At 44.3% G+C, this 22,975-nt stretch overlaps 1 protein-coding gene across 4 annotated transcripts in view; it reads right to left on the bottom strand.

Moving 5' to 3' along the window:
* The window catches only part of TSPAN18 (tetraspanin 18), a 236,810-nt gene that overhangs the window by 35,053 nt on the left and 178,782 nt on the right, over positions 1 to 22,975 (bottom strand). For 2 of the 4 annotated variants that reach the window (XM_036765449.1, XM_036765450.1), the window contains one exon: positions 120 to 207. The exons of 1 other annotated variant lie outside the window; for it this stretch is intronic. The gene's annotated coding sequence lies outside the window, so the exon portion shown is untranslated. Of the gene's footprint in view, positions 1 to 119; positions 208 to 22,330; positions 22,379 to 22,975 lie in introns of those variants that run through there. One more of the 4 variants, XM_036765451.1, reaches the window with a different exon arrangement.

Genomic DNA, 22,975 nt, shown 5'->3' with positions numbered 1-22,975 from the left:
GCTGGGAACTGAACCTAGTATGCTAGACTCTTAGGTCAGTTTTCTTCCCACTAGACAATATCATGTTGAGGAAAGGAAAAAGTAAGTAAAATAAGGTAAAAAAAAATCAGAGGACCCACCTTTAGAGCTCTTGGGACTTCAATGAGACAGCTGACGCTAAAGGGTCCAAAGGACCCTGGTCTATTTGTATTATTGGCCAACCTTGACCTAGGAGAGAAAATATTCAATTATGATAGAAAGTCAATAGAGGGTCAGCTTATGAAAACCTCCCTTAGTGTTAATAAAAAGCTGTCAGCACATGGAGTAGTTCCAGTGGTCCAGGGCTCACCATTCTAGGCCAAAAGCTGATACCCTAGGCCAGGGGCTGAATAAATCACCACATCATCTTGTGAAGACTTGGGGCATCATTACAAAAATGTAACCTACTATGACAAGACTGTACAAAATAGACAAAAGAGGAAGAAGAGAGAGGATTGCAGAAGGTAAGGGTCATGGGTTTCAGAAATGCCAGGGATCCAAAGCAAATCTCAGAAGCTATCTAAAGGTGATAGATAAAACCAGAACCCCAGGTCAGGGACCAAGAGGATTTCAAGCTTCACTCTCTTGCTTGTTGCTGCAACGAAAATGGGATTCATATTTTTAGCAAACCTTTGTAAGGGCAGCTAGGTAGCACAGTGGGATAGAGTGCTGGACCTGAAGTTAGGAAGACTCATCTTCCTGAGTTCAAATATGGCCTCAGACACTTACTAGCTGGGTGACCCTGGACAAGTCATTTAACCCTGTTTGCCTCAGTCTCCTCATCTCTAAAATGAGCTGGAGAAAAATGTCAAACCCCTCCAGTATTCTTGCCAAGAAAGCACCCCCAAGCGAAGAGGCAAACAGGACTGAAACAATCCAACAATCAAACAAGAAACAAACCTCTGTGCCTCAGCTAAACTCCCTCTTACTTACCTACTAAGCCGTAGACTGGTCGTATAATCTGTGTTATTTATTCTATCTAGGACCCCGCAGGGACGTTCTCTATGGGGAGTCCATTGGGCTATGAAATCACAGACACTTCATGCATTCATGTATTGTTCCTATTGTGTTGTTTTATAAACAGCTATAGTGTAGTGGAAGGAACACTGTATTTGTAACCCTTCTTTGTGGGAGGAATATCGATCCTTGCATAACTGACCTCAGGTATTGTCAGGATCAAATGAAGCAAGGGATGTGAATGCTTTGTAAACCACTAAAGGACTATTTAAATGCATTGGTTCCGATGATTGTTGAGGGTTTCCTTGGAAGTCCAGCCCCGGAGTCTTTCTCTAGACTCCCTGAGAAGTTTCTATTCTTCCTTCATTTCCTGGTCTGAGCACAGCTTGTGTCCTCCAGAAGCCTGTCCTCTCTCTCATTCCTCTCATCTTCTGAATCGAGCTCTTGTTTTTAACTCTGCCCATGCAGTCACACCCCCTTCCAGGTCCAGATCCCTGGATTCTCTTTGTTTAGGGGAGGCAGCAAGACCCAGTTCTCTCCACAGTGTGGAAGTGTGACTTCTCATCCTATTTCCCTAAGTCACAGCCCCCATTAGATATGGCACAGAAGGAAGGGGCAGAGACATTTCATGTAGTCAATCTTTATACCAAGAGTCCAAAGGGAGAGGCAGGCAGTGTTTGTAGCAGGGGATAAAAGGCAGGAACTCCAGGCAGGATTGGGAGAGGCTGACTTTGTCCACCATAGTCCCTCTTAGACTCATTCGTAATGAACCCCAGGTCTGTTTCATTCAACAAACATTTCTTGATACAGTCCTCTGTACAGAGCACTGTGCCAGACACTAGGGGAGACAAAGTTGGGATAAGATAATGGTTTCTGTACATAACAATAAACAGCAATAACAAAGTGCTTTATATATGTTTTCTCATTTGATCCTCAAAACAACCCTGGCTATTATGTCCATTTTATAGATGAGGAAACTGAGGCAAAGGCAGGTCAAGCAACTTACTTGCCCAGGGTCATAGATGTAGGGAGTACCTGAAGCCAGATTTGAACTTAGGTCTTCCTGACTCCAAGTCCAGTGCTGTCCATATTGTGCCACCTAAGCTGCCCACAATCAAGCAGAAAGATAGAATAAGAACATAGATAGCTATAACAAGCATTAGCACATGATAATGGCATTACAGATGTACAGAAGCATTGGGCTTGGAACCATCAAGACTCGTCTTCATGATTTCAAATCTGGCCTCAGGCACTTATAAGCTGTGTGACCCTGGGCAAGTCAGTTAACCCTGTTTACCTCAGTTTCCTTATCTGTAAAATGAGCTGGAGAAGGAAATGGCAAACCACTGCAGTGACTCTGCTAAGAAAACCCCAAATGGGGTCAGGAAGTCGGACAGGACAGAAACAACTCAACAACACAAATAGACGATGTGCCTTGTTTGAAGGAAGGAAGACTCAGACTCAGGTTCCAATCAGGTCTATTTCCTCATCTGCACACTGTCTATGATATCATTTTAGTACCTACCTCACTGGGTTGTTGTCAGGCCATATGAGATAATGTCCCTCAAGGCTCTGGCCTGGACCTCTTCTCTTACCCCTCTATACTATTTCACTTAGTGATCTCATCACTCCCAGGGATTCAATTATCATCTCTCTACTGATGAATCTCAAATCTACCTATCCAGACCTAATCTCTCTAGTGACCTCCAGTCTTATGTATCCAGCTATTGGACATCTCCAGCCAGATGTTCCATAGACATCTCAAATTCAACATGTCTAAAATTGAACTCGTTATCTTTCCTCTCAAGCCCTCTTATGTCTGTAACTTCCCTCCCACTGCCAAGGATCCCATCATCCTCCAAGTCACTCAGGCTTACTTTGACTCAGTGTCATCCTTGACTCTTCACTCTTTTACCCTCCATATTCAACCAGTTGCCAAACCCCTTGATTCTAACTTCACATTTTTCATTGACTCCCCCTTCCGTACTCTGACACTGCCACCACCTTTGGTGCAGGCCCTCATTACTTCATGCCTGGAATACTGCAATGGCTGCTGGTGGGTCTGTGTGCCCCAAGTCTCTCCCCACCCCAGGTCACCCTTCACTTAGCTGTCAAACCAATCATCCTTATGCATACTTCTGCCCTTCTAACCCCCTCATTCAATGAACTCCAGTGGTTCCCTGTTACCTCTAGGATCGAATATCAAATCCTCCATTTGGATTTTAAAGCCTTTCACAATGTGGTCCCTTCCTACCTTTCCAGTCTTCTTACATCTTTCTCCCCTGCCCCTACTCTATGATCCAGTGTCATTGACCTCCTTACTATTCCCTGCATGGGTCAAGCCATCACACAGCTCCAAGAATTTTAACTGGCTGTCTCCCATACCTAGAACATTCTCCTTCTCCTTCCTCCTTCCTCCTCTCCATCCCTTAGCTACCTTTGATTTTCAGCTACCTTCTCCAAAGAGCCTTTTCTGACCTTTCCCTCTGTGCTTATCTCTGATTTCTCCTCTACCTCTATCATCTCTACATCTTTATATATAAATAGATGTATGTATGTCTATGAAATAGTGCATTGATGTTTGCATGCTGTCTCCCTCATTAGACTGTGAATCCCTCAAGAGCGAGGACTGGGTGTTTTGCCTTTCTTTTGGCCCTCCTGCTTAGTGCAGTGTCTGGCTTCAGCTGTTACTATCACTGCTATTATCATTATTATTAAGAAGCAATGGAAGGGTGATAGATGGAAAGCTGGACTCAAAACAATAAAGACTCTTGAGTTCAAGAGTCTTAGGTGTCTCTGACTCATAATAGCAGTGTGACCCTGCATAAGTCACTTAACTTCTCGATGCTCTAGGCAGCTCTCTAAGACTGTAAATTGTGAAGAAATATCAACTCGCTTTGGGGAGGAAATTTCTCACCTGAAAGTTCCCTTTTCCAGTGAAGTCATGTTACTACTATTATGGTTATTACATGAAGTCCGAAGGGAAGGTCATTTCTGATCTGTGAATTAACAAGTTAGGGGACTATGCCTGATTGCAATGCAGGTAAGTCAACATTTTTGATTATCACCTCCAGAGGTGGCTGAAAGGATGTTGGAAGGGATGGCTGATCCAATACCTGCACCCAGGCTGAAGCCAGGGAAAAAGAGGGAGCTCTCCTAGCCTAGAGAACCCAACCAACAACTTTTTGTTAGTCACGTCAAATCTGAGAAGGACCTTAGAACACAGAATGTCAGATCTGAGAGGAGCCTTGGAACATAGAATACCTGAGTTGGAAGGGAATTTAGAACACAGAATATCTGACTTGGAAGGTATAATGGTAATTTAAATTTGAAGATCTTTCCCACCCATTAATAGGCCCATGTGACCTGCTTACGTCTCAGGAAGCCTAAGTCACATGTGGTGGGAAGAGCTTGCTAAACATCAAAGTGAGTTACAACCGTGGGAGGAGAAGGACACAGGCAAGGAGTGAGCTAGGATATGTGAGTGTTTGTGGGAAGGCCCCAGCAGGCGGGAAGGTGTCTGGTGTCTGAATGAATGCTTTACTTCTACCTTCTATATGGAGAATCTCCTATTTTGTAATACAGAGCTACACAGGCATATTCATAATTATCATCAATGTTGTGATTATTGCTTTGCTAATACAGAACGGAATTTAGAACATAGAATATCTGAGTTGGAAGGGACCTTGGGCCACAGAATGTCGGAGCAGGGAGGGAAATCTGAGACCTTGCAGTCCAGGTGCCACAGATTCAAATCTGGCCTCTATTTGGCCTAGTTCTGCTACTTTTTCAAGTCACTCAAATTCTCAGGCCCTCAGTTGCTCCATCTGTGAAACAAGGGGTTCGAACTCTAGCTCCCTAAGGACCTGCTGGCTCCATCAATGCTTGGGCCATCCAAGGCCCCAGAGGTGCAAGGCCATGCCTAGGTCACACAGGGAGTTCCCAGCAAGAGCCTTTGACAGTTTTATTTATCTCTCCTCCTCCCTTCTTCCCCAGCCTCATCTGCAATGAGCTGGGGAGGGGAGGCACAGGAGGGGTCCTTTGATTAAGATGACACAGCTAGGCTCATAAATCACCTCCTTTTATTTTTATTTCCCCTCCCAGGTCCCCTGCAGGACCCTTTTTGCAGAGAGCCAAAGGAAAACAGGCAGGTGGAGCTAGGGATGGGGGAGGAGATGGGGGTGGGAAGGTTGCGGGGAGGATATGTTTGGGTTGGGGGGCTTCAATGAAAGGCAGTCAGCTTTTAGTCAGGCCTGGGGGGCTTGAAGCATCCAGCAGAGAAAAGCAAAAATCTCCTAGAGAAACAAGGCCTGAGGAGAGAGATGCAGCTGGGCAGCTCAACCATCCCATGCTATCCAGCTAATGGGCAAAGAGCAGGACATGGGCAGGAGAGTGATGGCGTTATCCGCAAGCAGGGAGTCTTGCCAGTCGAGAGGCCCATGCATTATCTTATGAGAGGCAGGCACGTAAACAGACAATTCCTCCCTCCCACTACCCCAAATCCAGCCGTGAAGACACGGTGACATGGACACATGCCTGCATGTAGAAAAACCCCAATTAGGCTCCTGAGGAGTCAGCATCCACAGGGGCGGGCACGGCAGAGCTAAGCTGAAGGGGCTTCACTAGTGTGTGTAATAAGATCCCAAATTACATCTTCATTCCCTCCTGGCCTCATTGAAATGGTAATGCCACAGGAGGACCAGCTGTCCCCTTGAAGTTTCCCATGGAAGGCTCTGTCTCATAGAGTGGACGCCTACCTGGGCTGGGGGAGAGTCAGCTTTCATAAGCTCTGGCAACCTTCCTGGCCTGGGGGCTTCAAAGGAATGACGGTTTTCAATCTGTGTGCGCATTCCCAAATGCATTCTGTAGACCCAGGGCCTAGCGGAGGGCAGGTCAGAGTTGGTGCTCAAGAAACACTTGGACTTGATTGAATTGTGTTGAATAGAACCATGGAGATCACAGGGACCTTGAAATACAGAACATGCAAGATGACCTTAGAACACAGAGTACCAGAGCTGGGAGAGACCTGATAGAACTTTAAATATCAGCTGGAAAAAATTTTAGAAGTTACATTTGTTGTTGTCCAATCGTTTTCAGTCATGTCTGACTCTTCGTGACTGGGTTTTGGGGTTTTCAGGTTTTCTTAGCTAAGACACTGGAGTGGTTTGCCATTTCCTTCTCCATCTTATTTTACAGACGAGGAAACTGAGGCAAAAAGGGTGAAGTGACTTGCCCAGGGTCACACAGTTAGTAAGTGTCTGAGGCTGGATTTGAACTTGGGTCTTCTTGACTCCAGGCCTGGCATTCTATCTTCTTTGCCACCTAGCTGCCCTTAGAGCTTACATATAGAATGTTAAATCTGGAAAGGACAATATAACAAAGACCATAAAATACTGGCCCTTGAAGTTACCTTAGATGCTAGAAGGGAGAATATCAGAGATGAAAGGATTCTTAGAAGATAGAGTGCTAAAGAGCTGACGGGACCTTAGGGAATGGAACAGAGCCGCGAAGGGCTTAGAACAAAGAACAAAGATTATTAGAGTTGATAGATGCCTTGGAACATAAATACAGGATATCAGAGCTGGAGTGGATCTAAAACCATACTACATAAAAGGGGAGACCTATAAAGGATCCTGGGATATAGAACATAAATCTTAGACCTAGAAGAGACCTTACAACAGAACCTAGAATGTCAGAGCTCAAAGCAACCTTAGGATACAGAATGTCAGAGCTGGAACACAGAGCTGGAAGGGACCTTAGAACACAAAATGTCAGAGCTGGGGGGGACCTTAGAACACGGAATGTCAGAGCTGAAAGGGAGCTTAGAACACAGAAGGTCAGTCTGTGAGAGACCTTAGAACACAGAAGGTCATAGCTGGGAGGGACCTTAGAACACAGAATGTCCGAGCTGGAAGGGACCTTAGAACACAGCAGGTCAGGCTGTCAGAGACTTGAAGAGTGGCCCAGTTACATGTGGGTAGGCTCACAGAATCTTAAGAGCTAGAAAAGTACTCGAAGGTCGTCTAGGCTGACTCGAATTCCCCTCCCCCATTTGTCATCCCAGACAAGTGACCACAAAGCCTCTACTTGAGGAATGTATTCTGGACAGCTCTATTTAATAATATCTCTGACACTGAGCTCAGATTTGCTTCCTTGTGACTTATACCTGTTCATTATAAAGAGGTGAAGGGTCATAGAAGAAAAGGTATTAGATGACTGGGTCAGAAGATACAGCCTCGAGTCTTTGCTTTGCCCAGGAAAGGTTTGGACCAGAGAATGTAGGAGGTCTCTTATAACTCTGACCTTCAAAGTTCCACGGTCTCTTCCAATTCTAATATTCTCTGTTTTATGTTCTAAGGTCTGTCCCGGTACTAACATTATGTGTTCTAAGGTCCTTTCCAAATTCAATGTTCTATGATTAGACATTCTATATTCTAAGGTCCTTCCAGCTCTTCACTCCATGATTCTCTATGTCTGGAATAGCTCCCAGCACAGCCATGAGTATGCACTAGGAGGTCAATAAATTCTTGATAATTAATATTTAGCACCCAGGTGGCCACACATCAAAGACCAAGGCATGATTCAAACAAATGGATGAATGAAACAAAACAAAACATTTCAATGCCTTCCATATGCCAAGCATTGGGGAGATAAGTAAAAAGTCAGAGTTTCTTCCTGCCTTCAAGGAGTTTACCTGTAATAATCCTCATAGTTAGAGCATCCTCAAAGTAAAACAGACATCTTGTCAGGAAGTGAGTTCTCCATCAGCAGAGATCCTTAAGTAAAGGGTGAGTGGCCAACGTTGGGGATGTTATAGAGGGAGAATGTAGATCAATGTTTGGGTATGGAGTGGACTAGATGACCCCCTAGGCGCCTTCCCATTCAAAGACTCTAAGATTCTGTGGAAGAGAATCATTGCCAATCTCTTTGTTTGCACAGCCTGCATGAGGCTCCCTCGGACCACATCCCAGCATACTAAGGTGGCCAAGCTCTTCACAGACATTGACTCATTCAATCCTCACAATAACCCTGATGAAGTAGGTGCTATTATCATACCCATTTTACAGACGAGAAAAAAAAAGTCATCAACAAGTACTTATGAATCAAGAGAGCTTAACTGATTTGTTCTGGGTCTTCCAGGTGGTATTTGAAATCCCAGTGGTGGGATGTGAACCCAGGTCCTCCTGATTCCAAGTCTGCCTAACCACCCTCTATGATATTTCACTTGACATCACATTTTTGTGAAGCCCATTAAAACTAGTTGAGTCCCTGTTTGGACTCAGGCTGAAAACAATATTGTAATCAACTCTGGGGAAGGTCTTTGGGGAAATTTGGCCATACCATGAACTTGCTATGTGACCTAAGGAAAATGGCTTCCCCTGAAAAGGAGGAAGGTTGGACGAGCTCCAACCTTCTAGAGTCTACAATTTCTTTTTCTGACCTTCTAGATTCTGTATTCTAGGTCTCCTTCTATGCTGACCTTCTATGGTCTAACATCCTAGGATCTCTGCTCTAAGGACCTTCCCAGCTCTGACCTTCTGTGATCTGTGTTCTAAAGTCCCGCCAGCAGCGGCATTCTATGACCCATGTTCAGGAGTGTGATGGTAAATGCCTGACAATTGACTCTGAAAAAAATGTAATCATGATACTCTTTTAAGTCCAATGAGTGTCATTAACATTTTCTCTCTCACTTTCTCAAGTCTTCTCTTAGACGATCAACAAAACAATAAATCCAGTCCTGATTCATAGTGTTTGCCAATATCTGAGGCGGAAATGTTCACATCGAAAATTTAACGACCAGCTCTCGCAAAGCTAGTCAGAGCTGGCTCAGGCACACTCCTATCTATGCTTAAGGTCTTTTCTAGCTCTAACCTATAGTCTGTGTTCTAAGTCCCTTTATAGTTTGGACCTTCTATGTTCTAAGAGCCTTCACAATTCTAACATTCTATAACCTATGTTTTAGGATCCTTTCTAAAGCTGACCTTTGTCCTGTGTCCTAAGATCCCTCCTAGCTCTAGCATTCTCTGATTTTCTTATCCTTAGGAAAAATTAGTTGAACAATGGTAGCTTTTTACCCTCACGTACTCAAGATTTATCCCCCTCTTGACCTAGAACAACTGCCGGGCCCTAAGCTGCTGCTCCATGAGACTGAGTGAAAGGTGCGATAATCCATCGTAAAATATGTTGGGCTGTTGCCGTGGCAACCTTGCCCACCGCAGACCATGGATTTAAATATTTAATGACTTTATGGATATTAGCTGGGGTCTGGAAAGGGATGGTGGGTGGAAGATGGGGGGAAGGACGCTTGTCTTTTTGGCAGAAGGCTCTGGGCTCCACCATAATGCCATTGGACTAACTTTCTGCCTATGGAGCTCTGTTGGCCCCACGGGGGTGTGGGGGGGGGGGAAGTGGGGAAAGAGGTCTAGGGCTGATGAGGCTGGAAGTTAAGAAGCTTCCCTGAGGTACACAGGCCTGCTCTCCGGAAGGGAGAGTGAACACATGAGAAGTTTGCTTTGTAATGGGACTCAGGGCAATAAGAGAGTCCAGGATTTTACTTGAGGTGACAGGTAGAAAGATCATCACTTAAAGCTAAAAGGGACTAAAGAGATAATCGAGGCCACACCCTCCTCCATTTTATTTTATGTATTTTTAATTTTGTATTGATATGCTTTCTTTTAATATCACCTTCATTTTTAAAACATATTCCCCCTTGCTTTCTAATGCAGAAAGTCAGCCCTTAGAATGAAGATGTTTAAAAGCAGTTTTGCAAAACCAACCAATACATCAACTATGTCTGACAGTATATGCAACATTCTGCACCCATAGCCCTCCCACTCACCCTTGCCCCTGCCAAGAAAGAGCAAGGTCTTAGCATCTTAGATCTTGGGCTGGAAAGGGGCTCGATCCAACCTTCTCACATTAAGGATGAGAAAACAAGGAGATTGAGAGTAACTTGCCCAAGCTCACAAAGGTAGTGGGTTTCAGGGGCAGCAGTAGAACCTAGATCCCTCCTTGACTTGAGAAATCATCCTTTTCCCACTCTATCACACTGACAGTTCTTGTAACAAAGAGTAAAAAAGGAAAAGCAACCATTCAAGTAAACTGCCCAACACCTCTGGAGAGTCTGACTGTGCGTGTCGCTCCTTGCGCCACCTCCTTTACACAGGAGGCAGGAACAGGCATTTCTTCTTCCAAACCTGAGCATTCTAATTGTCCAGCCTTTGGTCCTGTCTCTCTGTCTGTGGTGATTGCTGCTGCCGCTATTCTTTCTGCTTGTGTGGTGGTACGTAATGTGTGTAATACTCTCCAGGTTCTATTTCAGTGTGCATCCGTCCATACGAATCTTTCCATGCTTCTCTGGATTCATCCTACTTCTTATTTCTTACAAGGGAGTAAAATTCCATTGCATTCCTGTGCAGAATTTATTTGGCTATGGCCTAATCTCAGAACCACAGACATCTGAGATTTGGAAGGAACCTCAAGGGCCATCCAGTGGACCACATAACTGAAAGGAATCACCATCCCAATCTATCCTACAAGCAGTCCTGGGCCACTGCCTGAAGACTTCTAAGGAGGCCACATAGCGCTTCTCTGGGCAGCTCATTCCACTTAGGGAGATCTAAGATGTACATACATACACATACATGCATGCATGCATGCATGCAAATGTGTATATGTACATAGGCATATACACGTATGTATATACATATATAAATATAGACATACACAAATATACACACACATATACATATAACACATCTATGTGTGTGTATGTATATATGTGAATTTTTGCCTGACATAGAGCCTAAATTTGCTTCTTTGCAATTTCTACCCACTGGTTTAACTCTTTGTGGCCAGACACAAGTCTAGAGCTTCTTCCACATCTGAGCCCTCCAAATTCTTGAAGACATCTCTCATATCTTCCTCTGTGACTCTTCTCCAGAAAAAAGTGCCCATTTCCTTCCACCGATCCTCATCTAACTTTCTCGCTCGTGCGTACACACACACACACACACACACACACACACAGACACACACACAAAATGCTGCAGCAAATATTTTTCTATGTAAAGGACCTTGATTTCTATCTTTGACCTGGCTGGGGGTCCATGCCTAGCAGTGAAGTCTCTGAGTCAAAGGGCAAGCTAACCCACTAATTTTACAGAGCCTGTAAGAGAGCCTGGCTCATAGGCTAACAGGATTTAAAACCAGAAGGGACCTGAGATATTACTGAGTTCAACGTCTCATTTTACAGAAGGGGAAACTGAGGCCCAGAGAAGCCTGCTTTTATTTGTTTGTCTGGATGGCGTAGTGGGCAGAGAACCAGAATGACCTGAGGTCCAGTCCCACTTCTGACACCTGCTGACTGAGTGGCACTGGACAAGTCACTTAACCTCTGAGTTCTCTAGGCACCTCTCTTAAGATGAGAGGTTGTAGGGGGTTGCAATGTAGCTGGCAGAGTTTCTGCACCAATAAAATCACTGGCTCGGTTCCGATCCCCTGTACCTAGCACAGGCCCAGCAACTATCAGGTGCTTTACAAATGCCCTTTGAACTGACTTCAGCTGCCCAAGGTTGTAGGAAAGAACAGAGCCAGAATTTGAACTCAGATTTTGTGATAATGCTCTTTCTGCTACTTCATGATTGATGTAATAGAATCCTCCATCCCCCTCAAAAAAAGGAAAAAAAAGAAAAATTAACTCCATGAGACCCAGCTGGTGGGATTCCCACAGTATCCTCCCAGAGGGGTCATTTCCTTGACCCCTCCATCTTTCAGGATTTATTCCTATCCCCAAAGGATGTAGGGGTAATTCTTAAGCCTGGAAATTTGTTCAAGTCCCACTGAGGTGTCCAGAAATGTAAGAGCTAATTTTTCCAGAGACTGAGTAATGATGAATAAACCCAAGGTTTGGGCTCAGTATTTCCCACTGGAGATGTGGCTGGTCTGGATTCAGGCCTGAAGCCTAAGCAGGATATGCATCATCTTCAGGTTGTTCCACACCTCCCACCCTGAGGGCCAACAGGACACATTCACCTCTACTGCCCCCATGACAAGGAACCTGGCTTTAATGCCCTGATTTGAATCCTTATGTTCACCTCAACTCTTTCTTGCTTACCCATTCTCCACTATGACCCCATTTAGGCACATGACCTTCATATAATTTTATTGGTTCAAGTTCCCTATTCTACTCCCACAATGCACTTCTGACCACATGTTGATATGACACTTGAGTAAAAATGATGCAGTCTCATCTTTTCACAGATTGTCTGAGCTGGCAGAGACTTCATAATGTCAAAGCTAGGGGGGAACTTAGAACATAGAATGTCAAAGGAGGAAGGCTTTAGAACATAGAATGTCTATGGCACCTTAGAACATAGATAATCCAAGCAGGAAAAGGCTTTAAAAGGATATCAGAGCTGGGAAGAAAGCAGATTGGAGAATATCAGAGTTGGGAAGGACCTTAGAACATAGGAAGTCGGAGCTAGGAGGGATCTTATATTTATTTTTATTTTTATTCATTTTTTAAAGTTTTCAACATTCACTTTTATAAGATTTTGAGTTTCGAATTTTTTCCTTCCCCCTCCCCTCCCTCCTCTCCAAGACGGCATGCAATCTGATCTAGGCTGTACATGTACAATCATGTTAAACATATTTCTACATTAGTCATGTTGTGAAAGAAGAATCAGAACACAAGGGAAAAACCACAAGAAAGGAAAAAAAAAGAGGAATATAGTCTGCTTTGATCTGCATTCAGAATCCATAGTTCTTTCTCTGGATGTGGACAGCATTTTCCATCATGAGTCTTTTGGAATTCTATCATTACGTTGCTGAGAGGAACTAAGTTTATCAATGTTGGTCATCACACAATGTTGCTGTTACTGTATACAATGTTCTAGGAGGGATCAGAATTGGGAGGAAATTAAAACAGAGGATGTCATAGCAGGGAAGGAACTTAGAACATAGAATGCCAGAGCTGGGAAGAATCTTAGAACACAGGAAGTCAGAGCAGAGAGGACCTTAGAATAGAGGATGTCAGAACTCAGAATGACTTTGAAGATCCCCAATTTCAACTCTCTGGTTTTTTAGAGAGCTGGACATGCCAGCCCAGAGATATTGTGACTTGCCCTCATTTGCTGCAGAGCTGGGACCCTTTGCTCCTAATCTAGGGTTATTCTGATGGCACTGACATGGCTCTGGGTGGGCCCAGAGGCCTTCTCCAGCAGATTCCTCAGCCCAGGGCAGGACACAGATCATGTGGGGCAAACTGAAGCAGGCTTCACTTTTCTTGAACACTGCAGGACTCCACGGCAATCTATGTTTCTATAATGATCTCCAAGGGCATTACTAAGGAAGAAATGGCTGCTTAGGATGAAGTGGCTAGATCTCAATATATAATCACCCCCTGGTCTGGAAAGCGATGGTGAATGCCAAGAGTGAAGCAGATGGAGGCTGAGCATGGAGGCCTGCCAAAGTATTGGAGCAGGAAGCAGGGAGAAGGGCACGTGGAGGGAACCACAGAGGTACTAGGGTCAAGAAACAATGTGTCTAAGGAAATGCATGGCCTCAGAAAGGCAGCCTAGTCAAACAATCAATCAACATTTATTAAGTGCCTAACATATGCCAGGCACTGTGCAAAGCCTAGAGTAGAACGAAAGGTACTGGTTTTAGAATTCTGGGTCTTGGGTTTGAATCCCAGATCTTTGAAGTTCTAGCTATGCTTCCTTGGGTAAGGGGGTAGAGGGTTAGTCAAGATAATCTCTAAGGTCTCTCCCTCTGCCCCACCATCTCTAAATCTAGGATCTTATGATTACAGCCAGAAAGGACATCAGAGATCATCTGGTCGAACACCTTCATTTTACAGATGGACCCATAGAGTTAGACTCTCTGATTCTAAATCAGTGTTCTTTCTTGTATCCCCAATGAACCAAAAGCATATGAAGTCTCTATAGAGAAGGAACTAGGGTAAAGCTGTCTGACATCTGCTTCAGGGCACTGACATTTAAAGGATGCTGACAGTACTTATACTCCTTTACAAGGTGGGAATGAGGGAGGTTAGCAGTTAATTGGAATAATCTCAGGCAAAGGAGATAGGATCTGTGTAGTTTTTACACATAACCTACACTGTAGGGTGCTCCCAAGGAGGAATCTCCCTTCACTAATGCTGATTGACATCTGATCTCCAGTGTACAGTTTTCTTTCTTAGAACATTGCCTTGGGGTGGAGAGGTTAAAGGTAATTAGTTAAAATAGGAATCTCATGGGCAAGCACCCACTCAATCTGCTCCCACTCAGTTGCTTCACCCTGGTAGCATCAGCAGCATCCTGGGTTTTCCTTCTCATGGGTCTAAGGCAGGGATGGGGAACCTGTGGCCTCAAGGACACATGGGGCCTTCCAGGTCCTCGGGTGTGGCCTTTTGACTGAGTCCAAGTTTTATAAAACAATGAAGGGGATTTGTTCTATGAACTTTGGATTCAGTCAAAGGGCTGCACTTGAGGACCTAGAGGGCCACATGTGGCCTCGAGACTGCAGAGTTTCTTAACCACACTAAGCACCAGATGTTTTCTTTTAAAAAACTGATTTGCTGCCTGCCCTGGACTTGGCCCCAGGGCCAGAGTGACTAGTTCCAGCCCTACTTTCCTGGAGAGAGGAGACAACAAAACCACCCCCATCTGACATTTCCAAAGAGCTGTCAGTAACTATAATTCATTGGATCTCAGGACTGAAAAACACAGAGGTCGTGATATCTATCGTCTCCAGATACTGCTGTTTTCTTGGCATCCCTGACTGGTGGGGTGTCCATAATGGGGAGGGAGCACCCACATCTTTAGGCTGAAACATCCAGCATATTATGAAGAAGGGTGTTCTTCACATCTACTTGAATTACTTTGGTTTTGAATACCCTCAACATCCATCCATTCAGGGAGTCACTCAAAAATCCAGTAAGCAAAGTATTATTCTAGGCACAGAAGATTTCTAATGCTGACACCACCCCACCTTGGTCATTAGTTTTGTTTAATTCTTATTTTCTTCTTTTTTTCCTTCTATTATTAAGGGTGGCTTTCTTTGAGAAGACGGGGAGAGATATAGGGAGAAATCTCAGTGATGTAGAAAGATAACAATGAAAATCCGTTTGTTTGCTTTTTTTTTTAAATCCCTCCTAGTCTCATCTTCCATGAAGATCAGATCTGAATAAGGACACATGTAGTCATGTCTCAGGCCTCAGAGGATCTAGAACTGGGAGGAGCCTTGGAAGTCATTTGATCCAACCTTTTCATTTTATAAATGAGAAAGCAAAGGCCCAGGAATATATGAAGTGGCTGACCCAAAGTCACACAGAGAGTAAGGGGCAGAGCTGAGTTTTGAACTTGGTTCCTCTGACTCCAGATGCCTCTTTCCCCCCATACCACATTGCTTCCTCTTCATCACCCACTAAATAAATCCTGGTTGTCCCAAGGACCATCAATCACGGATGGGAGCTGGAAGGTCCTTCAAGGTCTTGCAAACTAGCCTCCTTGTTTTACAGGTGAGGAAATCCAAACTTACAAAGCATCTTATACACAATGTCCCATTAGATTCTCACAATGACTGGAGGTAGGTGATGTATCATTATCTCCATGCTGCAGATGAGGATTGGAAGGGACTGGTCTAAGGTCTCCCAGAGAGACAGTGGTGGAGCTAGGACTTGGACGTGTCTCTCTGGGCACTGTCCCTCTATGTCCCCTCCCTCTGTGTCACATTAGAGTCCCATGACCAGATGACTGCCAAGGTTAACCAGCCTTGCAGACCAGCAGGCTGGAGAAATTGAGTTAGGCAGGGTTCAGGAATTCAGTACCCTTGCAATGATAAGCTCTCTGAGGGCAGGGACTGGCTATTACTTGTCTTTGTATTCCTAGAACTTAGCACAGTGCCTGGGACACAGCAGGTGCTTAATAAGTGCTTGTGAACTACCACTTTGGAGGGCTCTCCATGCCTCCCACACATCCGAGACCTAAAGGCACAGGCTTTGTAAAGGTGCCGAATCTCATCTGATCTTGGAAGCCAAGGAGGGTTGGCCCTGTTGGGGACTGAAGTGAAAGAATGCCCAGGAATGCTGGGTGCTCTATATTTTGAGAGGCGGTGTGGCACAGTGGATAGGGTGCTGGACTTGGGAGTCAGAAAGATATGGGTTCAAACCCTCTGCAGACACTAGCATGTGACCCTGAGTGAGTCTTTTCTCTAGGCCTCAGTTTCCTCATCTGCAAAATGGGAGGGGTGGACCTGATGGCATCTAAGGTCCTTTCCAGTTCTAAATCTATTGTCCTATGATCCAAGCCTCGAACACAAATCAGCCGCAACATAGACATGAGGAGCTTGCCTTCCTCCTTCCACCCTACCCCGCCCCAACTCCAGATTGCTTCTCCTTTAAATCTGCTCAGTAATAAATATTGGAGACAAAAGGTTGTGAGAGGCAGCCGCAATTGATTCTTGTCACCTGGGCTGAATTAGCCAAGGCCACAACCCTGTCCCAGAAGAGGATTTACTACAGGTATCTCCCTCTCTTGTCAAGCAAGATAAATAAAAGAGATAACCATTCCCGGAGTCCCCTGCACAGCCCTTGAAACCTTTCAAGGCAAATGATTGGAGGAAGAATGCAGAGCCCCTGAACTGGATGGATGGGTGAGAAGAGGGCCAGCGATGTTGCTTGCCTTCCATCCTGGGAAAGAGACATCTTTTCTGCCAGTGGAAACAGAGCTGGCCCAGACCACCTGACCTTGGGGCTCCAAAGGGAGGCAGGCGAGCCATTAAAGCGAGAGCTGTGTGACCTCAGGCAAGTCACTTAACCTCCTTCCGAAAATGGGGACTGCTGTGAGGGTCAAATGAGATGAAATTTGGTGTAAAATTGAACATTTCACTTAAGTTATAATTTAAGACTGGCTGGAAAATATGGTAAACTCACAGTTCATTAAAAAATATTTTAATCTTAAAAAAAAGAAAATGCTTTGCTACCCATGGGGTGCCATATGCATGTTAGCTATTGTGGTTATGATTATCATAAGCAGTGCACACATATTAGGATGCATGGCTAATTCTTCCGGCAGTAGGAGCCTGGTGGGTTGTCCATCCTGGCATAGAAACTTGGAGAGGCTGGCTAATGCAGAGGGAGTAGAGGCTCCTCCAGACCCAGGAGGATTATGTGGGGAGCAGGGGATGGATTTCTCTCTTAAAGTTAGTCCCTACAGAGAAACTGAGGGTGCCTTTGAACCTGAAAGAGCCCAGGAGAGCCAGTCTGGCACATAGTGAAATTGCCACTGGGTGTAAGAGTCAGGGGACCCGGGTTTGAATATCAGCTCTGAAGCTTAGAGACCCTAAGAAAGTAATTTAACCATTCTGGGTCTTATTTTGCTCATCTGTAAAATTGATATAAATTTGCTTTCATGACCCACATTGTAGGGGGAAGTTCTTGGTGATCCCTAAAGAGCTGTGTGAAATGTGAGTTATTATTAAATGACTAAAACTCTTAATTCTGTCGGGGTAGGGAACTCCCACCACCAACACAAATTATAACCCTTCTATAACATAAAAGGCAGAGCAGCAGCCTCTATAGACAGCTGGCTTTAGAGCCAGGAAAACTTGTTTTGATGCATGCTGGCTATGTGACCCTGGATGAGTCGTTCAACCTCAGTGTCCTAAGCAACTCTTCAAGACTTTTAGCTGCAAAGAAGTTGCCAACTTGCACTGGTAGAGGGAATTTCCTCCTCTGGCACTTCCCTCTGCCTGTAGAATCATACGGGTTTAGTCCATAACACAATCTGATGACTTAGTAGGTATGTCCTAGGAAACTGACAGAGATGTCTGTAGGTTTCGCTGTGAGGAAGAAGATGCCTGTCTCTCTGCATTGGCTGGACCAGTATGGAAACTTCTTCCTCCTCACTCCCATCTCCTTGTTTCCTTCCAGGCCCCTTTCAAGGACCACTACTTCCTGATCCTCCCTAGAATTCACCCGAGAATTATATTATATTCTGAATATAGCTGTTTATGTAACTGTTCCTCTCTTCCAATAAAATGTAAGCTTTTTGTGAACAGGGATTGTTTTATTCTCTGTACTTGTACCCCCAGGTCCTAGAACATACTGTTTGGTGTTCAAAGCCTGCATGTAGCCTAGTCCCCTTCCCGGCTTTCTGGCCTTCTTACTCCCAAGTATTCTTCAATGCGGTAACACTGGCTTCCTGACTGTTCCTTGCACTAAATGCTTCATCTCCTAGCTATGGCCATGCTCTCTGGCCATTGGCCCCCATGCTTGGAAGGCTCTCTCTCTTCATCTCCACTTCTGGCTTTCTTTGAGTCCCTGCTAAAAGCCCATCTTTTACAGGAAGTCATTCCCAATCTCTGGTATTTCTAGTGCCTTTCCTCTGTTGATTATTTCCCACTTATCCTGTATAGGACACATATCCTATATTATATCATATATTCGGTTTGTACATAGTCGTCTGCATGTTACCTCCCCCATTAGACTGTCTTTTGCCTTTCTTTGTATCCCCGGTGATTAGCACAATGCCTGGTACATGTTAGATTCTTAATAAATGTTTATTGAAAGACTTAAATTTAAGTCTTCCTGACTTGCCCAGCACCCTATTAACTATGTCACGATGATGATGACGATGACGATGATGATGATGTAAAGACCTAGAACTGAATCTGGACCACCTCAGAAACAGATCTTTGTTCAGTTATCTTTATTTCTGGTATGAAAAGCAGTCCCCTATTTCTGCTCCAAGAACTACCTGGCAGAGGGATTTGGGTAGAAGGTAATTGTCCCAAGGCTGGGGAACAGCTGACCTCCACAGCAGCTGCTGCTGAGTCGAGGACATTAAAATAGAATGGGGGTTATTGAAATGAGTCCTGTTTTCCCTGGTGCTCCTGCTGTCCGTGGATATCCTGATGGTTCCCTCCACGCCCCCCCCCACCTCCTTCTCACTTGCTCATTACCTCTCTGAAGCCATAATGGTTACAAATGAACCCACTCACCACATATTAAAACCTGGGAATGAGGCCTGTGACTGACATTTTGTTCACAGAAGTCTTTCTCTGATGGGAGCTGGGACAGTACAGTGGCTACGAAGACATGCTGGTCTTCCGGAGATCAGGATGGCTGAATTAAAGAGGTATCTGGGGCTCCCTCAAGCTCCATTGTAGGCATGTGGTGGGAAGACTATTAGCTGTGGAGTCAGAGGACGTGGTGCCAGATCTTACCTCTCACCCCCTCCTGCTTGAGTGACCTTGGCGCCATCACCCATTCTGAGACTCAGTTTCCTCATCTGTGAAATGAAGGGTTTAGACCCAAGTTCTGTTCTCCATATGGATCCATGGATTCATCTTTACCTCATTTCTGACATATTGAATTTTGAGAGACAGTGTGGTATGGTTGGTAGAAAGCTAGCCTTGAGGTCAGGAAGACCCGGGTTCAAATCCTGCCTGAAACACCAGTTGTTTGATTCTGGACAAGTCACTTAACCTGTCTGAGCCTCAGTTTCCTCATCTATAAAATGACTGACTGCCTTTTGCAGAACACTGTTTCAAGGAAGCCCCTTCTATGCATCCCTTTGCTCTTTCCTCTCTTGCTACTATTTTCACTACATCCTTGCCAACCAACACACCGACTGACACATACCAAGCACTTAAAAGTTTTCATTCATTCATTCATTCATTCATTCACCCATCCATCCATCTGACAGTCATAGGACCTGACTGTTTGGACTTGTTCAGCACCTTCCTACCTGTGCAACTTTGGAGAGACTAATTCATTCTCTAAGCTTTAGTCTGCCCCTCTGTGAAATGAAATAATTAGACAAGAAAATCTTGAAAGATCTTCTCGCTCCCATCGTCCTGTGATTTATGGCCCGAGCAAGACTTCACACTAGTGCCCTTGAGAAGAAGATGATAGCTAAAGTACCTGTGACTTGGGCGGGTGGCAAGAAGAGGAAGGGCATGTCATGGCTGAAGGGCAAACAGTGACCCTTGTTTTCTGTGATCTGATTAATTTAAGGGTCTGTACTATCTCTGCTCAGGGGCAGCTAGATGTCACAGTGGATAGAGTGCCTGGCCTGGAGTCGGGAAGACTCATCTTCCTGAGTTCAAATCTAGCCTCAGATACTTGCTAGCTGTGTGACCCTGGGCAAGTCATTTAACCCTGCTCGCCTCAGTTTCCTCATCTACAAAATGAGCTGGAGAAAGAAATGGTGAACCACTCCAGTATCTCTGCCAAGAAAAGCTCAAACAGGGTCATGAAGAGTCAGACAGGACTGAAAATGACTGAACCACTATCTCTGCTCATCATTTGATTATATGAGGTGGGGCTAAGTGATTCTAAGAACTATTGGGGGTTAGCAAGTATCTGAGGCAAGATTTGGACTCAGGTCTTCCTGCTTGCAAATACAGCATTTTATCATATATGCTGCCTAGGAGCTTAAAATGCCATATATAAATCCATATGTAAAGCACTTTGTAAACCTTGAAGCACCATGTACCTATCATTATTACTGTTGTTGTTATCATCATTATTATTGGTAGTAGTAGTAGAGTAGTAGCCATCATCATTGTCATAGTAGCAGTAGTAGTAGTAGTAGTAGTAGGAGTACTAGTACTAGTAGTAGAGGTAGTAGTACTAGTACTAGTAGGAGAGGTAGTAGTACTAGTACTAGTACTAGTAGGAGAGGTAGTAGTACTTGTGCTAGTAGTAGAGGTAGTAGTAGCAGTAGTAGCAGTAGTAGTAGGAGTACTAGTACTAGTAGGAGAGGTAGTAGTACTAGTACTAGTAGGAGAGGTAGTAGTACTTGTGCTAGTAGTAGAGGTAGTAGTAGCAGTAGTAGTAGGAGTACTAGTACTAGTAGGAGAGGTAGTAGTACTAGTACTAGTAGGAGAGGTAGTAGTACTTGTGCTAGTAGTAGAGGTAGTAGTAGCAGTAGTAGTAGGAGTACTAGTACTAGTAGGAGAGGTAGTAGTACTAGTACTAGTAGGAGAGGTAGTAGTAGCAGTAGTAGTAGTAGTACTAGTACTAGTAGGAGAGGTAGTAGTAGCAGTAGTAGCAGTAGTAGTAGGAGTACTAGTACTAGTAGGAGAGGTAGTAGTACTAGTACTAGTAGTAGAGGTAGTAGTACTAGTACTAGTAGTAGAGGTAGTAGTAGTAGTACTAGTACTAGTAGGAGAGGTAGTAGTACTTGTGCTAGTAGTAGAGGTAGTAGTAGCAGTAGTAGCAGTAGTAGTAGGAGTACTAGTACTAGTAGTAGAGGTAGTAGTACTTGTGCTAGTAGTAGAGGTAGTAGTAGCAGTAGTAGTAGTAGTACTAGTACTAGTAGGAGAGGTAGTAGTAGCAGTAGTAGCAGTAGTAGTAGGAGTACTAGTACTAGTAGGAGAGGTAGTAGTACTAGTACTAGTAGGAGAGGTAGTAGTAGTAGTACTAGTACTAGTAGGAGAGGTAGTAGTACTTGTGCTAGTAGTAGAGGTAGTAGTAGCAGTAGTAGTAGGAGTACTAGTACTAGTAGTAGAGGTAGTAGTACTTGTGCTAGTAGTAGAGGTAGTAGTAGCAGTAGTAGTAGTAGTACTAGTACTAGTAGGAGAGGTAGTAGTAGCAGTAGTAGCAGTAGTAGTAGGAGTACTAGTACTAGTAGGAGAGGTAGTAGTACTAGTACTAGTAGGAGAGGCAGTAGTAGTAGTACTAGTACTAGTAGTAGAGGTAGTAGTAGCAGTAGTAACAGTAGTAGTAGTAGTACTAGTACTAGTAGGAGAGGTAGTAGTAGCAGTAGTAGTAGGAGTACTAGTACTAGTAGGAGAGGTAGTAGTACTAGTACTAGTAGGAGAGGTAGTAGTAGTAGTACTAGTACTAGTAGGAGAGGTAGTAGTACTTGTGCTAGTAGTAGAGGTAGTAGTAGCAGTAGTAGTAGTGATAGTAGTAGTAGTAGTATCACCATCCTCTTTTGGCTGGGTCCCTCTCATTCTAGATGTCAGCTCTGATGTTCATACTCGGATTTGACCCAGGAAGCAGTCCACTAGAGTGTCGACATTTGTCGGTCATTCCATCATATCTTAGACACAGATTAGACTATTGTGAGAACATCTGAGTTCCACTGCATTCATTTGTGATTGGTGAGGACCCGCATACTCTATTTCTGCAAGTTAAACGTAACCACGGTGTCTAAAGAGTTAACAAAAAGACCTCCTTTTCAGTTGTTCTTCCCCCCTTAAAGAATGGTGTGAAGGAAACCAAACACCCTACACCATGAAATAAAAAGGGTCACAGTGAAATAAAAGGGTCAGAGCCTAAGAGCTCTCCAATGAATCGTGAATTCCAGGCAAACCAGGAGCAGGACTTCTTCCTTACCTTCTTGAATGCCAAATCATAGGTATTGCTGGATTCTAATAACAGAGGGCCACTCGCTGTCACTGCTGTGAATGACAATTAAGGTCACACACACACACACACACACAGGATCTGCTGGGTTCTGTCATAAGAAGACACAATAGAGAGGTGTCGGACTGGGTGGTCTCAAAGGGCCCTTTCAGCTCTAAAGCTCAGGAACCTAGATAATATAATAATAATGCCTATTGTCAGGCCAGATTGATAGCTGTGAGTCAAGGAATACTGTGATCTCTATAGAACTTAATCTAAAGCTCACCCCAGGGGCTGGAGAAAGGTGCACTGGGCGTGTGCAGGCTACAGAATATTGTAAACATGGAATCACGAGGGAGCAGCTGAGCAAAGGATGTCATTAAATAGATGTATGAGTGAAAAAAACTGGACTGACCACAAGGGAGGAGTGAGGGATATAGCATTTTAATAATGTTGGGTTTTTTTTTCTTGTCAAAAGTATTTGCCCAAACCCTTTTTCTGGATCCAATTAGCAATCCACAACAAGCATTCTCTGGAATCCAAATAGGTTCCTAATTAAGAGGCATAGCCTCATAATGCAGAGCTGCGAAGGGGCCTCAGAAACTATTTAGTCTAATCAGCCCATTTTACAGAGGA

Source organism: Trichosurus vulpecula, chromosome 6, assembly GCF_011100635.1.
Source record: "Trichosurus vulpecula isolate mTriVul1 chromosome 6, mTriVul1.pri, whole genome shotgun sequence".
Lineage (NCBI taxonomy): Eukaryota > Metazoa > Chordata > Mammalia > Diprotodontia > Phalangeridae > Trichosurus > Trichosurus vulpecula.
This window is presented reverse-complemented; position numbering and strand designations above follow the sequence as displayed.